Genomic DNA, 20,857 nt, shown 5'->3' with positions numbered 1-20,857 from the left:
TTTAGTGGTGAATGCTCTGACGAACTGCAATCACTTGTGTCCCTACGACGTGAGCACCCTCGACAAACCCGACAGGCTGCTAAATCCCACCCCCACACTGTAGAGATCCCTAGATGTAAAAGATCTTTCCACTCCAATATTTTCTTCCCCAGAACCGCTAGACTTTGGAATTCCATTCCAGGTCCCTGCTTCCCCAACAATACTGATGTGCAGAAGTTCAAGTGTAACGTGAACCGACATCTAGCTGCCCAAATCCCTACATAGTACTCAAGTAGTTGTTGCCCCTGATAGTAGTGGCAATTTGCCTTGTTTGGGGTGAAAATGTAATTTAAAAAAAAATAGTGTGTTATTGTTATAACCCGGAGTTCTGTTTGTTTGTGGTGAGGACTCTTCATTTTGCAGCAAGCCGCAAAGACCAGCGGAGTGATTGATGTACACAGGGTAGGAGCCGATTCGATCGAGAGGCAAAGCGCACCACCATGAAAACACAGTTGGTAAAAACGATCAACAGGCCAACTTGTGACGGGACAATGTACAATCGAAAGAACACCTGTCATATCGGGTGGAATCCGACGAGGTTAAGGACACCCGGTGTGGTTGGTGCAGTATCGGTCTCATATATATATATATATATATATATATATATATATATATATATATATATATATATATGTGTGTGTGTGTGTGTGTGTGTGTGTGTGTGTGTGTGTAATATTATTATTTATATAGACAAACCACCCCTCCCATTTAAATTTAGCATTCTAACTTATTTATTTTATTTATTTATTTTTATATTTCTTCCATTTGAGAACCAGATGCCTTCATCGGTACATAAGATTTATTATGTCGCCTGAGGAGGACTTTTGATTGTTGCCAACCAATTATCCGAAACATTAAGATGTTCAATATTTATCTATATAAATAAAAATATCACATTTTCCTCTTCTTTATTGAGCACTTAATAACCTCGTTTTAAATCTATGAGTTTTCCCTCTTGAATGCCTTTAACTTGGTATATATATATATATATATATATATATATATATATATATATATATATATATATATATATATATATATAAGACACTGATAGCATTCAGATGCAAAATCCTGATGGGAATATTACTTACTTTCTCACCTGGGTCTATTTTCTGCCTACCTGGATTTATAACCACGAACGACATTGAACTCCTTCCGATAATGGGTTACCCAGGTTGTATCAACTTCTCTTTTCGTATAATTTTTTCCATATAATTATCCACAACTACTCAAAAAACTATTTTCAATAATTCTGCTGAAAAGCAAAATTACTGTCCATTTGCAGCTGAACATTTTGCTAACCGCATTTCATTTCCTCTGATGATATGATCCATTGTTGAAAATCCATGGATTAAGGAAATTTAAATAACCCCTCCTATATATTCCTTTTGTCAAACAATAAATTCTTAAATCGAATATATGTCTCTATATGTTGTTTTTTTCAGAATTTAAAATTTAACCACGAAACTTATATATATATATATATATATATATATATATATATATATATATGTGTGTGTGTGTGTGTGTGTGTGTGTGCGTGTGTATATACATGAATATATATCCGTATATCTATACATAGATATATATACCTATACACACACACATATATATATATGCATATATATATATATATATATATATATATAGAGAGAGAGAGAGAAAGAGAGACAGAGACAGAGAGAGAGACAGAATAAATGACAAAAATTTATATTAAAAAATTCATGATGTTAACCATCTTATAATTTATTCCTTTAAATCAGTCGATATATACAATTCTTGACAGTATTTGTTTTCGTAGCGCAAAATCAATCACTTAATTATTGTATCAATAAGTGAATCTATTATTCCCTTAACTCATCAGAAGAAACAGCAACAATCAACGTGTCAAAAGAAATTGAAATGTGATTTGACATGGTGAAAATCCGAAAATTGGATAAGAAGCTGCAGTAACCTTTTTTCATACGCCATATTGAATTTTTATCAAACAAAGTCATTAAACCCAACTATTCGTACTACCAATTTTAATTAATTCATGAATCCTCTACCCAATTATTAAATATCTTCTAACAAATTATAAAATATATGTTTGTATATACGAAACTAAACTAAGCTACAAAAGAAAGAAAAAGCAACTATTCGTACTAACAGTTTTAATTAATTCATGAATCTTTTACAAAAATGTTTTATTTAATAATTAATAAATTTATTTAATTCTAAGTTATGTATACATACTTATGAAAATAATATCAATAAATTATAAAATATTATATGTTTGTATATACGAAACTAAACTAAAATACAAAAGAAAGAAAATCAACTATTCGTACTAACAATTTTAATTAATTCGTGAATCTTCTACCAAAATGTTCTATTTAATAATCAATAAATTTATTAATTCAAATTGTGTACGCATAGTTTTTTTTAGTTTTTTTGTTATTTATGTTTTTGATGAAATTTAACTAACATTGCCGAAATGAAGTTATAGACGTTAATTTTATGAGTATATATATATTAAAAATATATAGTTTGTCTTAGTAGATTTACAATAGATATATTTTATTATAACTGTAGCATTGATTTTTACATTCATTCTAACAATCAAGCATTTGGCTTATACATTTAAAACTACTTTGCAATTAATTTTTAATCAACTTGTTGCATCATATATATTTTATTTTTAGATCAATATTTGAAGTCGTACTACTATAAATATTATGATTATTACCATGTATTTATCTATGTATTTATTTTTTTTAATTATTTATTTATTTATTTATTCCTAATCCGTAAATTACCATCATTACAATTAATCTAAGTAATAATAGCATGATCCATTTCTATTCCCTATACTAATTTAATATTTAATTCTTCCTCCACTCCTAATGGTATAATATAGATGTACTCTCTTTTATTTTATTTATTTATTTATTTTATTTTATTTTTATATTATTATTATTTTTGTGTTTGCTTGTTTATTTGTTTGTTTTAATTTTTTATTTATTTTATTTTATTTTTATCACTCCACATTAAAGTAATATATTATGTGTAATATATTAACATACTTACCTTCATTGTTCATATTAAATATTAATTTAGATATATTTTGCCATCCTATATGCTATCATTATCTAAATGCATTATACCTATATAACAAGTTTGTAAAGTTGTATTTATTTTGTTTATTTTCATTAGCTAATTATATTTATATAAAATATTTATATTCATATGGAAAATACTTAAATTATGCAATTAAGGTAGTCACATACACACACACATATATATACATACACAAACATATACACACAAATACATACACATACACATGCATATACATATACATATACATATACATACACACACATATATACACACCGATACATATATACACATATATATATATGTATATATATACACACATATATATATACATATATACGTATATATTTTCCCCAAAATCATGTTTTATTTAAGTCCGTGGGTGACTTATTACATCTAATTAAACCACTTATAAATTACTATTATAGAATTTAATAGCATTAGTATTATATCCTAACATGATAATTTGAATTCATACTAAGAAGTACAAACTAAACATTCATATTTTTCCCTTTTTATTTACTGATTACATTATCCTTAAAATCATTGTTATATTTAATTTAGATTTAATTGATTACCTAACCTTTACTATTACTTTAAATTTATTATTTTCATTTTTATTCTCAACATTATTTACATTTTAGTCACTATAAATCAAAATTAACTTTACTTGTAAGTATGTGAATTTCATTTCAATTTAATTTTACTAATCTGGTTTTAATCGCGAGAATACATATTTTGATTTATGCAAACAATTTTGAATTACTTCCTGACGTTTGTTAAGAAGGTTTTCTTTTGATATTATTATAGATTTAATTACGTTAAGTATTTGTCTAGTGATACGGTATGATCTGATTTTCCCAAAGTTATAAATAAAAATATTATAATGATATAATACTCCACAGTGCCTAATTTAGACCAAAGTGTGATAACTCCTGGCTACATACCCTATTAATAAATCTATATAATTATAAAACTCAAATTGCCTTGTAACGATTTACGATTTCCGGTTTACGACATCCGGTTGCGCATGCGTGCATAAACATTAACCCATAACAACGTAAACAAGTAAACACAAATCGCTTCTTTTGCAGATTTTGACCTGCGCACTGAAATATTAACGTTATTATTTCGAAATTATTATTTAACATGGGAAGAGTGAGGGTGTTTTGCAACTATTCTTTATTACAACTATACTGTCGCTATTTTCTTACAACTAAACTACATTAACCCGTTGACAAACATAAGAATAATTGTAGCAAAGCCAAGACTACTACTACTACTACTACTACTGTTACATAGCGTTATCATTGAAGTTATCACTAGGGTTATCATAGAGGGGCGCCAAATTGACGTTTGGTGTATAACATAAAAGGGGAGGACCATAATTGTATTTGTTGTCATGGAATGATTATTACTAGAATGAAAGGAGATTATGCGTGTCATAAAAGAATTCCGTGTGCGTATGATCGTCTAGTTTCATATGCGGTTGTGTGTGTTCATATCTAATTGTTCATATGCTTTTGTGTGTGTGTTACATGCATTTTCTTCGACATAGCTTACTTCATGTGTCGTCGATATTGATCTATCTGGAATTCATCTTCTCTTGGAGGGAGACTGGTACCTGTTAGACGAAGATTTATCACTCCAAGACGATGAATCGGTTTTATAGTTTTTTATTTACCTTCCAGATGTCGACACAGAATATGGAAGTGAATCTTGCTTGCTTTGAACACGTCAGCGTCCCCCACCCCCAGTTCAAAGTCCAAATCCAGTCTCCAGTTCTAGCCAACCTCACCACGTCACTCATACGTAATCTGGTCAGCTGACCCTCGGTTCTGGTAAACGTGTCTACACTCCACGTTTACTCACCTCTCTCTCTCTCTCTCTCTCTCTCTCAATCCATTCTGTAACACTACTACTACTACTACTACTACTACTACTACTACTACTACTACTACTACTACTACTCTCTATCCGTTCCTTTTCCTTTATTCCTTCCTTCTTTTTTATTTTTTGTTTACATTTCTAGATACAAAATACTTGTGTGAGAACGGTGAATTTTTTTTACACATTTACTAATCTGTTTCAATATTAGTTTTATTTTATTTTATTTATTTAGGTTTTATTTTTTTGCTTCAGGTTTTATTAATTATTTTTTGTTAGATTTTAAGTTTCTATAACTTGGTTGAAGGATTCCAATATGGGGTTTTCATTCTTATATTTCTCATCGGTAGGTTCATGTGCATTTTTGCTGCTAAATGACTTTCGTCGGTGTTCGATTCGTAGGAAAATCATGTTTAATTTTCGATTTTTGAGCGATTATTCGGAAGAATAGGTAACTTTACACGAATAAGGAGGATTTTTTCATGTTTGAGTGATCCCTCCGTGATTTTTCATTTCAATATACTTTCATAGAAATGTTTCTGTTATTTCAAAAAACAAACTATTTTCCTTACGTCACAAGTGTCCCGCTCATACATGAATTCCCTAGCTAACATAACATACTGACCCAACGGGTCATGAGTAGTCTAGTATTACATAATTATTAGACACAAATAATAATTGCAATTGTTAAAACAAAATTAATTGACCGCTATATAATAATTTCGTGAATAATAATATCGTTTATAGAAGTATTGTTAAATGTAATAATAATAATAATAATAATAATAATAATAATAATAATAATAATAATAATAATAATAAGTGTAAAAATTAAGGAAAAATATAATTATAACCGATAACCGTCATCGTATGGTAATTTTAATTAAAAATGTACTTGCGCAGTTTGCGGACCGTGCTGAAACAGTAACGTTATTATTTGGAATATATTGGAAGTTGTCTAGAATCTATACGTTTCTCTAAATGTGCCAAATGTCTATGTACCCCGTTTCTGCTCGAACTATGGAACAGAACACCCTTAACATTTCAAATTTAAATCATATGCATGATATACTAATACAGATTTCGCTTATTTTCAGTTTCTTTTGCCTATATTAGGTGCGAAATGACGGGTGAGATAGGGGGCGACAGTAACAGTAAAAGTTATATGGTGTTATGGACATAATAAAAAAAAAGAAGGATTTTTTAATAAATCCGGGACAACGTCGAATCTTCATGCTAGTATATTAATGAAAACAAACGTGGAAAGTTCGAATGTGATTTTGAAGCCTTTAAAATCTAATGCCGAAAGTAATTGTTTGTTAGAAGTTATAATCCAATGTATAATCCAATTTATAATCCAATTCATAATCCAAAAGCCTGTTTATTTGTGTGGAACTAAAAAGAAGATGAAGAATCTGGAGGAGTAAACCTTGAACAAAATCGACTTTTCGTATTCTTTGCATTATTGTTCTCACCTTGAGTTTTATTTTCACAACGTTTCGGTCAATGTAATTTCAGATCTTCTTCGGGTGTATCCTGTTGAACGCGAGAATCGTTCTGGCGAACTCGGAATTTCAGACTGACCCGTGGCGTCGTGAATAAAGTGCTTCACAAATTCAGTTATAAGTTACACTCTTCTGGAGGTTGAAGGTTTACGCCTCCGTGCGGACGACACTCAAAATATAATTGAGAATTACTTGGGACTTCTACCCAATCATGGATGACGGAACGAGATCATGTTACACTCCCGGTTTAAATAAAAGGTTCCGTTCGAAATTCCAGACACCAGAGCTCGACAGAAAGATTCCAGAGTTAGACAGAAAGATTTCCTAGTTTGACAGAAAGATTCCCGAGTTCAGCAGAAAGATTTCCGAGTTCGACAGAAAGATTTCCGAGTTCAGCAGAAAGATTTCCGAGCTCGACAGAAAGATTCCCGAGTTCAGCAGAAAGATTTCCGAGTTCGACAGAAGAATTTCGGAGTTGGGCAGAAAGATTTCCGAGTTCTACAGAAAGATCCCAGAGTTCGACAGAAAGATTCTAGAGTTCGACAGAAGAATTCCCAAGTTCGGCAGAAAAACTTCCAAGTTCAACAAAAGAATTTCCGAGTTTGACAGAAAGATTTCCAAGTTCGACAGAAGAATTTATGAGTTCGACAGAAAGATTTCCGAGTTCGGCAGAAAGATTCCAGAGTTTGACAGAAAGATATCCAAGTTCGACAGAAGAATTTCCGAGTTCGACAGAAAGATTTCCAAGTCGGACAGAAAGATTTCCAAGTTCAACAAGATACACTTAAACGTTGTGAAAATATCACTCAAGATGAGAGCAGTAGTCCGAATAATCCAAATAATGCAAGTGATAAATCCTCATCTAAAAAATTCTAATAAATTCTTTACGGTTTCTTTTATTTCTTATCATCAACGAACGGATGCCTCAGCAAAGAGAACATTGCTGCTCCACAGAAGGTCACTTTTGACAACCAGAAGGCAGACTCCTCCTGCTGTGAGAGAATAGTAAAAATATGCAGATTTTGCCGAGCTGTATACTTACCCAGTATATAATCTGCTAAAGCACTCGTCAAGCAAACACACACACACACACACACACACACACACACACACACACACACACACACACACACACACACACACACAAACTCATTACCCTAATCTGAAACCCGTGATAACTGGCAGAATTTTGTTCTCAAGCATGTGGCGTATGCACATAACCTTATATTATTTGCTATTATCACGTATGCATGTAAACAAAAAGACAAGCTTCTATCTTTTTCCTCATTACATTTAAATTGGTGTACATGATTATTTTATACTTTCATTTTTATTATTATCAGTTACTATCAAGATTAAGCCTCTTTCTTAACCATAAAAACAAAATTACATACCTGATTATTGAAATGTGACGGACACGTGTGCGTTCACTGTTGTTGTTGTTATTATATAAATTAGAGTTTGATTTTGGAACAATTTTAAAATGAGTAAAGTCAGAATTTTTCTACCTTAGCGACATCAGATTAATAACCAAACACCTGGACGATCTGATCTCATTTTTTTTTATGTGTGTCGGTCGGTTTTTACTCTACGTTGATTAAACCGGCTTTCTCTAAAGGAGGAAGTGTCAGGAGAATATTAATTTCACAAGCGGCCCCAAGTCGCATGTATGATAACGTACGCACAAACATGAAATGATTTAGTGTATTAGAAGAACAAATAAGGTTTAGAATACTTTATGTCAACTTTAAGCAGCAATTTGAAAATGTTTCGCTCGCCATTGCCATTGGGAACAATAATTGCATTCCAGTTTCTTTTGACCGAATCCATCTTATTTGCTGCATCTAAACCAAATGTAAACAGTATTATCGAGGGGGCCTCTATTCTAGAAAAGAACCAACAGGTGTTTATTCAGAAAAAAGTTTGCATATTTCTTTTTTTTTTTTTTGTGGCTGTTGAGATTTATTTACATTCTTCGAATCTAGTACACGATGTCCATTCTCCTTTTCACAACCTCTTTCCCACAGAAGAGACGTGCGAGTCTCTCTGCTCGATCGTTATTTTCATGCTCGACTGAGCTTCAATCTATGCCCCCCCCCTGCAAAACATTTACAAAAACATTCGTCTAGTTAAAACCACTCTCAACAATTTCCTCTATATCTGTGCCCAAAACTAATCGCAAATTCCAAAGTTAATTTCTTAGAATTGACATCTCGTGGAACTTATGACGCGGGGATACTTTTCAGCTGACTACAACATGGTCGTTTTCAAGACCAATGTAAACAAGTTTTTGTTGAACCGTACTTTTCAATGATCAAATTTTACCTAATTTCCACCACAACCGATCATTAAGGTGTTGTCTCACTGACCAATTTACACCCATTAACTACTGTACAATTAACCCTTATCCTCGAGTGGCCTTCAGACCTTTTTAAATAGGAGTTATCACTTATCAAGGTCTAGAAGCCACTCGAGGATAAGGGTTAATGAGTGTACAATAGTCAATGGGATAATATCGTAGCAATCGTTAGTAATGAAAATTAGGGGATGATTCATCAAGAATTTGTTTACGTTGGACTTGAAGACTACCAAATTGTAGTCAGCTGTAAAGCAGACAAACGGAAGAGAGTTCTGCAGGCGTGCAGTTCTAAGAAAGAAGCTTCCTTAATGGAATCTACGTTTAGGTTTAAGCACAGATAAAAGTGGGGAAAATTATTTCAGCTAGACGAGTGTTTTTCGTGAAAGTTTGGATGGGGGAACCATAGATTGAAGCTCAAACGAGCACTTGCTATGAAAATAACGATAAAGCAGAGACAGGATCGCAACGTCTCTTCTGTGGGAGAGAGGTTGCAGGGAAGAGAAAAGAGCATCCTCACTAGCCAACGAAGTATATTTTGAACTCTGTCGACGCAGAAAAGAGTGTTTCGAGTTGTTCCTGTCTAGATGTGGCAACAGTACTCCATCCTTGGACGTACCTGGCTTCTATATAGGTAAAGAATTGCATCTACTGGAGTAGTAGAACAATCCCACCATTTTTCCAGCAACTTTGGCATCAGATTTAATGTACGTGTTTCATTTCAGATCAGGAGTAGAGGTAAGATCCAGAAGCTTGTCAAAACATAGAGCCTCCCCAGGACGAGAGCTATTCAATTTAATTGATGCCAGACGAGGATCAGAGCGTTGATGATGTAAAGATAGAAGCTTGGTTTTTAGATGCGTTAGTATTAACAGCCACCTTTTTCCCTATTGTACTACGTGATCAAAACCAGAGAAAAGAGAATCGGAGAGAACTTTCTCATAAATAATGACTCCTATGTAAAAAAAAAAAAAAAAAAAAAGCAACAACACTGGGTCATCTTGCGGCCTCTTGGGCGTTGAGAATAAAACCGATATCACCTATATGCTTATCTCTCTCACATGATAAGAGGATGTGAAAAAAGGCCAGGAAAATGGAATTTGAAAAGCCTGAGCTCTAAAGGAATAGCAATATGGCCTGCAAAAAATGTCTGGATGGTTCAATCAACATTCCACTATACAGGCGCTTCAAGGGATAAGCATTACATTAAAACTTTCTTAAAAGATGAGAAGATAAAGCCTGGGAGGGTGGACGTGGTAGAATCGCACAGAACACAGAATCATACACTTCAGCCAATAGGGAACAAAGTACCTCAATAATGGTCTACATTCTGATGATTTATGACCGAGGGAAACACTCGGTTGAAATCGCAACTCACCACGACTAAAAAAACAGTAAAAATGACCCAATGAGATGGTCATCAATCCAGAATATTCACAGCCATAAAAAGACAAGAAGTATAAAGGTGCACACTCCTACCTAATACATGTCTCCTTCTACGTTGCTTGACTTCGGTGATCTAATGGGAACCGGTGTGTCAACGTGCCGTATAATAAAGCAACGTTGAGCCTGGTCAGTACTAAAATGGGTGACCATTTAGGACTTCCAGGTGCTGTATGTGCTCTCTGCTTATCTCGGCACTGTTTCCAGTCGTCCTGGACTTCTCCTTGCCACTGGAATCAAGCAGTGCCAATGTAGGAGACGCGTGGTTGAGGATTGCGCAACTCTTGTCTCACAATTACATGCGCAGCTGCCCTTTACGGGGGTATCCATTATCTTTCGAGACTGAAAGGGGCATCGGCATCTCCTTCTATATGGTTTCTGGTTCTTTTATAGAATAGAGGCTCCTCGGTGATTCTAATCATTTTTGTTTTATGCGCATACATAATAATAAACAATAACGAGACTCCGTGGAAATTCCATGGTGCTTTTCTACTTCAATTTATATACTTTACAAATAGCAACAATATCCCCATTCTGTTTTAATTTTCTTTTGATACAACTAATCTAATGGCGAAATCTTACTTATCGATATAAGATAAGTAAAAAGAAAAACGAATAATGATTTACTTACACGTCGGTTTCTTCTTTTCAGTAACACGACTGACCGACACGTCAGGCTACCGTACTCACAGGATTTTGAGGGTAAAGAAATCTATTTTTATAACGTTTGTTTATTTGTTAAAGTATTTTATGTCGTCTATATGTTTACAATACTGAACTTCCCCACCTCTGTATTTTATTCTAAATCGAATTTGTACTTCAATATATGGTATTGTTCGAAAACGAGACGGATGCGAAGGTATCAAAAGTTTTCTTCTTTTCATGCTGAAATATAAACAAATAAAAAATTACGATCAAATTTTCAAATGTTAACTTCAAAATTCAGTATGCAATGTACAATTAATATACGTTGACCACCTGGATTGCCTTTCGTTCATGGCTGGTACAATTTAATACACACACACACACACACACACACACACACACACACACACACACACACACACACACACACACATATATATATATATATATATATATATATATATATATATATAAAGCTGAACGCCTGTGTGTGTGTGTGTGTGGTCACGAATAGGCTCCTATATGGTTGACTATTATAGAAAACTGATCACATATAATGATAGAAGATATATCGAGACACAGGAATGGGTATGTTTGATCTGGCATAATGATGATTCATTAAAATTGTGGGGTCTGCATACGCGCCTGGTCCACAAAGTATGGAAATAAAAAATTTAAAAATTAAGAAAAAAAAAAAACGTTTACAAGTGTTTTTGATATAGATGTACATAATAATACTCTGATAAGTATGTTTTAACTTTAATAGGGATGGTATAATAAAATTGTGAGGTCTGCGTTCACGCCTGGCCTCCATAGAATGGAAATAGGCACAAACTTTAATAAAGACTTTTCATATCTATCTGCGTAAGTATACTTTGATAATTATATTTCAGTTTGAAGAAATGTGGTATAATAAAATTATGAGGTGTTCGTTCGCGTCTGACCCCCCCCCCCTATAATGGAAATATGTCACAAAGTTTAACAAGGTTTTTTAATATAGATCCACAAAATATTGTGATAATATTGTGATACCAGGTATGGTATAATAAATTATGGGGTTTATCTATTTTATTTTTACTTTCATCATATTTTGCTTTGGTTTTGATACCCCCAAATTCGAAGCTATCTCTTTACAACCGTTCTTTTTCATAACCTATCATACTTTCATAAATCAAAGTCCATTTTCTGTAGGCTGTTTTTGAACCCAGTCAACGACGGGTACTTTTGCTAGTATATATATATATATATATATATATATATATATATATATATATATATATATATATATATATATATATATATATATATATATATATATTACACACAGTAGCGTAGCTACATCACCAGGGCGGCGATCTGCTCACTGAAATGTCACCTTACTAACATTGTGTCAATCCTTCTTTGCTGTCACCCGGACTGACCGCCCCTCCCCGCCCATTCCCGCCCCTTTCTAGCTACACCACTATATATATATATATATATATATATATATATATATATATATATATATATATATATATAGAGAGAGAGAGAGAGAGAGAGAGAGAGAGAGGGGGGTGAGAGGGAGAGAGAGAGAGAAAGAAACAGAGAGAGAATGAGAGAGAGACAGAATGAGAGACACACAGACAGAGGTAGAGACAGAGAGGGGAGCAAAGAGTGAGATAAATTAAGAGAAAGAAAGAGAAAGAAAGAGAAAGAAAAATAAGAAGAGAGAAACAAAGAAAGAAAGGGAGAGAGAGAGAGAGAGATCAAATATAAATCGAGAGAAACAAAGACACACAGAAAGAAAAAGAAATAGAGTGAAAAAGAAGGGGTATTTTTTTTATTGAAGATGAAATACTGAAAGACCACTTTATAAATCTCTATATAAATAACATATTAACACTTCTCGTCCATCTGTGACTTACACATTATTATTTTATTATTTACTATGATTTAATTAATCGATTATTTAGAAAAAATATATTATTAAGCCCACAAAGAACTAAAGATTATTTAATTATGAAATTAAATCTGCCATAATGCATTTCGGTTTCAGCCATTTTAACATTTTTTAATAGTTTAAAAACGAATGAATTGTTTGTAACATTTCGAAATAAGGAATTGTTTTCTTTTCTTTTTTTATTTATATACCATATTCTCTTCAGTTCTGTGGCAAATTCCACGCATTTGTTTTGTTTTCCTGCCTTCTTGATCTTCAGTTTGTGACTTGCTGGGGCGGCAAAATCTGCGGCTTGGTAGATGTTTCTGTCGTGTGGATTATTATCATATCTAGCCTCATCGCTTGGATGAATTTTTCTGTTTGTACTTTCACACCCTAGAGAACTTTTTCTTTATTTTCCATACTGTTATTGATTTATGTTCGAGCCATTTATCTGTATATTCCTAATGAAGGCGTCTTCACAATTATAAGTGGACAGCTACGTAATCAGGTCTGTTTTGTTTGTAATCGCATTTGGTTTATTCAGCACATTCACTATTGTGTGTTTTTAAGTTCATTCTGTTTCATATACACAGTCTTCTATATGTACTCATCACTTTTTTACTTAAAGTCAACGGGCTATAACTTTTGTCCGTTCTTTTTATCGAATTAAAAAGGTTTAGTAATGATATTATTTCAGAAGAAAACATTGGAGAAGCGGAACATATGTTAACGTTTAAAACTAAATAAGATAAGGGACGAACAACGAAAGTGATAATTATTTGTCTCAAAAAAAAAAAAAAAAAAAAAAAGGAAGAAAAAAGAAGAAAAAAGAAAAAAAAGAAGAAAAAAAGATGCTTCCAATGGAAACAAATCTATTAAAATTATCCGATCTTAATGAAATGTTTATTATTTATTAATTAATTAATGTTAATATAAAGTATTATAAAGACACTCTTAAGATTGTAGAAATTACCGTGGTATTAGACTTGCAGAATACGTCTGTCCTGATATTTGTTCCTGAGTCCCAGTTTGGTTTTAGACGAGAACGGGGACGTAGATGTGGTATATTCTGTTAAGCAGCTTCTAGAAAAAAAAAATGCATTTAAGAGCGTGTGCCATTTTGTTAAGTTTATCTCACCTGCATTTCAAGAACGAATTATACATTTTTTATAGCCATAGTATAAACTCATTATACATGACAAAGTAATAACACCCTGAGGTGGTGGTTGTAGTAGTAGTAGTAGTAGTAGTAGTAGTAGTAGTAATAATAATAATAATAATAATAATAATAATAATAATAAGAAGAAGAAGAAGAAGAAGAAGAAGAAGAAGGTATTTTTTTAGATTAGGTCCACATTAAGTTTTTCTTTTTTAGGTCATTCACGAGTGCCGCTCCCATGGGTCGATCGTCGGAAGAACTGCCGACTATCAGCACTATGGTTGTAGGTTCAATCCTCAGCTAGTTTTATAGCCATAGTATAAACTCATTATACATGACAAAGTAATGACACCCTGAAAGTAATAATAATAAGGTATTTTTTTAGATTAGGTCCACCTCCGCAATTTTCTTTTATATGACGACTTGTATGAGTTTTCTACTATGCTAAATACGGAAATAGCATCGAAATTTTGCAGAAATAAGTAGTTATCGAGATATAAAATGTTGTATTATGCATTGTATTCTTTGACGGCCATCGTTTTTACGCGCGTGCGCGCGCTCCATAAACAAATCTACGCGCGTAACAAAGATGGCCGCCAAAGAATACAATGCATAATACAACTTTTTATATCTCGATAACTAATTATTTCTGCAAAATTTCAAGGCGATTTTCGTATTCAGCGTGGCCGAAAACCTTTAAAAGTCGTCATTTAAAAGAAAATTGTGGAGGTGGACCTAATCTGAAAATTTACCAATAATAATAATAATAATAATAATAATAATAATAATAATAATATATAATAATATATAAGACAACTAATATTTTTAAAAAAATCATTCTAATTTCCGATTTTTAGTATCATTTTTTACTGAAAGTAGTCTTTAAAATGTACCTTTTCATTCATATCTTCAGGGTGACATCACTTTGTAAAGGTGGTCATCGCGTTTTGACTGTCAGTATAATAAACGAATTTCGTCCTTGAAATGAAGAGGGGGGGGGGAAATAAAGTCATTTAAGTGATCAACAAAAATCTGTCAATTTATTTCCTAATAAAATATATTATATTCATATTAGTTTATCTATATTATATTTCTCTTAGTATGTATGGCTCTCTGTTCCATTTTTTCTCGGAAACTAAAAGACAGATCTCGCTGAAATTTTGTGGGGACCTTTGTTATGATACGGTGCAGCGAACTAAGTATCATGGTAATCGGTTCGAGATTAATAGAAATTCGTCATTACAGTACAACATTTACTCTAGAAATTTGGCACAAAGCATTTATTCTAAGTCAATGGGATATCATTTTTCTCTGTTTTTAACGGCTTAAAAATTTAATTTCTGAGTAAATACTGACATTTTTATTAAGATTGGACAATTCTCTCATTTTAGTGGATTTTTTTTTTCAAACAGAAATATACATTGTTGTGACAAAACAAATAATCTTTCGCTTTCATTGTTTGCCCATAAAATTGAAACATTCGTATGTCTAAAAAAAAAAAATAATAATAATAATAAAATAAGAATAAAATGAATTTCTCGCCAACAGCAAAACTTATAACAATTGGTCACAAAGGTCGAAATGTAATTTAATAAAAAGAAGCCGTTTGAATTGTTTGACGAAAACTATGTTTTTTAAAAATATAATCAGTTAGTTCAATGCTGTGCATTAAACTTTTTAGTCAATAAAATCTGACGAATTCAATTCACTCTTTAAACTCCTTTTCAACCAATGTAAAACTTACGGGGGTACTATTTCGGATCGTGTCTAACAGGGGACTGTAGGGAGTTGAGCAACAAGATGTCTGTTCACATTACATTTAAACTTCCACGAGTTAACACAGCCAGGGAAGCAGGAAAGAAGGAGAGAATTCCAAAGTCTAGCAGTACGTGTGAAGAAACTATTTGAGTAAGAAGGTTTTCTGGCATCTAACGACTTCAACAGTGAATGGGTGGGCTTTTGCTCCTTGTAAAGTTACTCGGGGTATGTATGTCGAGGAAACACAAGTGCTATCAGTTTATCAGAGCACATTCTATTTAAAGTACGTGTTTTAACTGTATTCATAGACGTGTCTTTGCATTTCCGTAAAGAGATTGGACACACTCAGACGTCTATCACGCTTAAGTTTGCAGTCGCGTTTGTAGTAAGAATGAGACGTGTTTCGGGCGAACGCTAAAAAGCAAATGGCTCGAATAAGTTAACTTCTTTCTCCGCCTTGTTTTGATTCACGATACTCGTCACTTCCTAAAACAAGTAAGTTTTCACAGGAACGTGTTAACTCAAAATATTTTCAAGCAATGAAAATTGTTTTAAGCCTCAAAATAACAAGTCTATGTCAAAGGAACAATCTAGTACGGAGTTAGAAACTTCCATGGAATCTGGTCAGCAAAATCAGTTTTTCCAGATGAACGCATCGAACAGGATCTGGTCAGCAAAATCAGTTTTTCCAGATGAACGCATCGAACAGGATCCCACGAATGCATTCTCTACGATGTCTCGTGCTCTTGGCTGAGGAAGGTAAGGCGAAACTGACTCAATGACTCACATACAAGACTCCATTAACGTGCGCGCAGCCATACACGTACTAACATAAACAAGGTAAACCAACGCACACACGTACAAAATGCCACGCTGCTAAATACTCACATATTATTTACATGTGCACTTTATTCACACTAGGAACATTTTGACTTGTGACTACTAACCCAACTTTCTTCGCCAAACACGTGTTTGTATCATGAACATGATGACTTTTATATTCGTGTCTTTAATATAAATTTTTTTTATATATAAAATTTCGTTTTTCTTAACTTATTATTTACAAAACAGTCTTCATGTTTTTAGTTAGCACATGCTAACTGGTGAACCTTCTATTCCGTCAAGGTTTCATTTATTACCATTTTAATATGCACGTACGTCTGTAAATATCCTTCAAGTTCTTTCTTCGCTAAAACAAAACTGTTGTACACATTAAATGTCTGTGGTGTTCTTGGCAATACCCAAAGACACTATCGTCGTCCAAAATGGCCCTGACAAGGCCAGACACCACAACACATATTTGTATCGCTAAACGCGCAAATTAAATGGGCGTATCTTAAGAAGACTTGTAAAAATTTTGACAAACAAACAAAGAAAATAAAACATGAAAAACTATTGTATAATTGAAAAAAAAAAAAAGGTTAAATAAAATTTATTTTTGTGTTTTTTTTTCGACTGCATAAACAACTATTACACTAGTGGCGGACGTATCTAAATATCAGTTCTGATCGATTAATATCGTAAGTATACAATATTAATTATTTACGATGCGTTTTTACGTTTATGTTTTGATTGTTTTTGTTTCTTTTTACTTCAATCGATATTCTTAGAAAGCAAATGGGTTTCTTATTTGGCACTAACACTTGATCTCTATATGAAATGCATAGATATTCCAATATTCCATTAGTTTTTTATTTCTTAAACGTTGAGTAATTTTCTTAACCTCTTTACTAAGAGATTAAGAAAATTATTAATTGATCAACAAACTGTTTTATAGTATACCTTTCTCTCTTGATCTTATAGGATCTCAGGACAAGAATTCATCTAGTCCGGTGGAGTACCCAGCTTAGCGCTGCTACTAAAGGCGATATTATTTGCAAAAGATGCGGCATTTCTCGTACAAGCCATCATGAGATAACCATACTTAGAAGATCTTATTTGGGCTTCGAATACTATGTTATTTTGAATATTTTGTAAGCGTGTATTTGTAGGAGGAACTATGCTTATAAAAAAATGTTGTCTTGACAAACCATATACAGAGGGGCCGAAGACACTCAAAGCAGTGTTTAATAGGCATTTACCTTCTTTCCAGTAGGTATTTGAATTTTCTCCACTAAGTATTCAGGTTCTCCCCAGTAAGCATTCAAGTTCTCTCCAGTAGGCATTCAAGTTTTCTTCGGTAGGCATTCAAGTTCTTTACAGTAGGCATTCAAGTTTTACTAGTTTTACTAAGTAGGCATTCAAGTTCTCTACAGTTAATATTACTAAAAAAATCAGCAAAGAATTAATAATTTTTCTTTGAACACTTTATCAAAAATGTATATATTGTAATATTTACCACGCGAACTGCCATAATTTCTTTATATATATACTCGGGTTTTTTTTTTATTCAAAAGTAATGGACTAGTGAATTCAACGAGGTTGTTAGATAGTGCTCAATAAAAAGAGCTGATAATACTTGTTTATTGTTATATAAATATGCTCACATCCCGCTGCTACAAACAGCCACTTGTTTCAATCAAACAACAGATATCATCAGGCAGCGACTTGACTATTCAAATGTTCAATGAATAATCATTATTCAAGATTATTCATTGAACATTTGAATAGTCAAGTCGCTGCCTGATGATATCTGTTGTTTGATTGAAACAAGTGGCTGTTTGTAGCAGCGGGATGTGAGTATATTTATATAACAATAAACAAGTATATATATATATATATATATATATATATATATATATATATATATATATATATATATATATATATATATATATCCTTTAAGATGAGACTTCATAATTCATGTATTCATTATTTTGCAGACTGTTATGTTTCACCACGTTTCGGCGAACTCATTCTCTGGCCGTGTTCAGGTCATTAACCGCAACGGGATAGGAACGCTGAGTCTTGTGACTGTATTCCTGGTAATTTCTGTCTTCCATAGTTGTTGTCTCACCTTTGGCCAACTAATCCTCTGGGCTGCTTGGGTAGGATTGAAACCACTATCTTCTGAAAATGCTCACATGGAGCTGTAGAATCTCAACACCTCGCTATCAATATCATCTGCGCCACTTATAATATTTACCATGGTAACTACTATGATTTTTTTCCTTTTGCAGGATTGTTGTAGGCCTATAATTTATATTAAAAGGTCACGCAAGGGTAAAAACGCTTATAAATCTTGTTTTCAACAAATAATAAAGGCATCCGATTACAACACAGTTAAAGATGTACGAGGCAAGTTTAATTTAGAAACATGGTGAAACATTAAATAAAGAAAGACTTACATAAAAAAATGTGTTATCATTCTTTTTACCAATAAACTTGGCATATAACAAGCATATAACTGCTTATCTACATTATGCTATTTTAACTCTTATCCTAGAGTGATCTCCGGGCTTGATAAGTACTGCTCCCCGCCTCAACTAAAAAAAAAAAAAAATGAAGCTATGTCGTATATCTACGACTTTGTTAGTCAGTGAGTTTTTTTTTTCTCTCACACCTTAGTGCAATAGCTGATGAAAAGGGAACCTTCGAGTTGCACCCGACTATGTTCGAATACTTTTATTCTTAAAAGGTGATGATATTACAAATTTAGTGTAAGTGAAAAAAAAAATTATAAAAGCCTCCAAAGTTCTGATGAAATAATCCCCATAAGCTCCTCTAACCCTGCTAGACGCAGTCAGCGTTCATACTTCCGCCATGTTTTGGTGCAAAAAAAAACAAAAAACAAAACAAAAAAAAACTCAAAACGGAAAACTTTTGTCCGATAAGTATGAAAAGGTCAAAATACTTAAAATATAAAAGAATGATATTCATTGTTGGTGTGGTGACTTGATTCAACCATAATCTCCCCACTTATTCCAAGGAAGAAACAATAACACTAGTTTATATGTTGATGAATTGTTTATAATAGGATCAATAATTTGTATTATTCGGACTACTGTTCTCATTTATCCATTTATTTGCGGACTATTATCCTCATCTTTTCTTAGTTGTTTCACGACATTTCGACCAACTATTCCTCTGGCCTTCGTCAGACAACAAAAAGATTAGGATAACAGTCCGCAATAAATAAATGAATAAATAATACAAATTACTCATCTCAAAAAGAATTCTAATTAAATAATATACTGTTCTCATCTCTGATATTATTTTCACAACGTTTAACTCGACGTAATTTTTTAGCCTTTTTCCAGTGTCTTGTCGAATCCGGAAATATGTACTTAATTTAAATCGAAACCCTTGATTTGATCGGCGTGGGTAGCTTGTTCTCGTTCTGTCAGCCATGACTAAGAGTCTTGAGTAATTCGCAATTAAATTGTTAGCATCACCCACACTTAAATCGCCAAAAGAGTGTCACAACTGAATTTTACTCAGTACTTTATCTGTTACACCATGGTTTCTTAGCTTAACTATTCGGAAACTTATTATTCGCATTTCATTTTTCTCCCGTCTTAAATAATCTGTAATTGTATTTGATGTAATGAATGAATACATCCAGGTTCCTTCTCATAAGAATATGATCAGATGATTTAAGTCATAAATACCGACTGGAAGAGCAGCTTAGACAGGCGTCGTAAGATAAGCCTAAAACCTCACGTTTAAGCATATTACCAGTTCCGACCACGAACATTCGTTCAGTAAAGCAACTTACGAGATTATTATTCGAATACGGCGGCCAAGGCCACTCAGCTACTTCAAACAAATATCTCCGTTTCACGGAATATATCACGATTATTTGTATTGCCCTATTGATGATTTAAATTTCAATCTTTAAAATACTGTCACTTAAAACTAATTAGTACTTAGCACTTTCATCCGCTGTGCCACGAATCTTTGAAGAAGATCGGAGGGTACGTCGGCCGATATGTTGCGACAATGACAAGGTAAGAACAGGAGTCTGAATAATCTCAATAAAACTAACTTGTATGTATTCATTTTCCTACTACGATATCTAACAAGTGGACTTTTGTGAGATTTAATGATTTCTTACGTGATTAAATACATCCAAGATATTTGTTAAAGACTTTTTCTTGTTT

General features: G+C 32.9%; 1 protein-coding gene across 1 annotated transcript in view; it reads right to left on the bottom strand.

Annotated features, from left to right (window-relative positions):
- Positions 1-11,179, bottom strand: part of LOC145284668 (uncharacterized) — a 51,260-nt gene extending 40,081 nt beyond the window's left edge. Inside the window, exon 1 of the mRNA XM_080133567.1 lies at positions 10,961-11,179. The gene's annotated coding sequence lies outside the window, so the exon portion shown is untranslated. The remainder of the gene's footprint in view (positions 1-10,960) is intronic.
- Positions 11,180-20,857: the final 9,678 nt, after the last annotated feature.

The sequence above is a fragment of the Euprymna scolopes genome, chromosome 9 (assembly GCF_053919585.1).
Source record: "Euprymna scolopes isolate OS-2025 chromosome 9, ASM5391958v1, whole genome shotgun sequence".
Taxonomy (NCBI): Eukaryota; Metazoa; Mollusca; class Cephalopoda; order Sepiida; family Sepiolidae; genus Euprymna; species Euprymna scolopes.
The sequence above is the reverse complement of the archived record's forward strand: the minus strand, read 5'-3'. Positions and strand labels throughout refer to the sequence as shown.